The sequence below is a fragment of the Arachis ipaensis genome, chromosome B02 (assembly GCF_000816755.2).
Source record: "Arachis ipaensis cultivar K30076 chromosome B02, Araip1.1, whole genome shotgun sequence".
In the NCBI taxonomy this organism is placed as follows: Eukaryota; Viridiplantae; Streptophyta; class Magnoliopsida; order Fabales; family Fabaceae; genus Arachis; species Arachis ipaensis.
In genome coordinates, this window is record NC_029786.2 from 30,597,633 (window position 1) to 30,598,004 (window position 372).

The window sequence follows — 372 nt, forward strand, 5'->3', positions numbered from 1 at the left end:
TATATAAATAATTTTTTTCCAACACTAAAGGTTTCAACCTCTCGAAACAAAATCTTTTTTAGTTACAAAAAATTTTTAAATTTTGTGACAAAATCTTTTTTAGTTACAAAAAATCTTTTAATATTAAATTTTGTGACAAATTAATTTTTTGTTATAAAATACTTTAAATTTTTACAATAACTTAATTTTTTGTTACAAAATATTTTAAATTTTTACAACAAAATACCATTTTGTTATAAAAACCAACACAATTTATAACAAAAGAAATCGTGTTATTACAAAATATTAAACGTTTTGTAAAAGATTGTCATGTTGTTACAAAAAATTCTTATTTTGTAATTATAATTAATTTTTGTTAAAAAAATAACAATT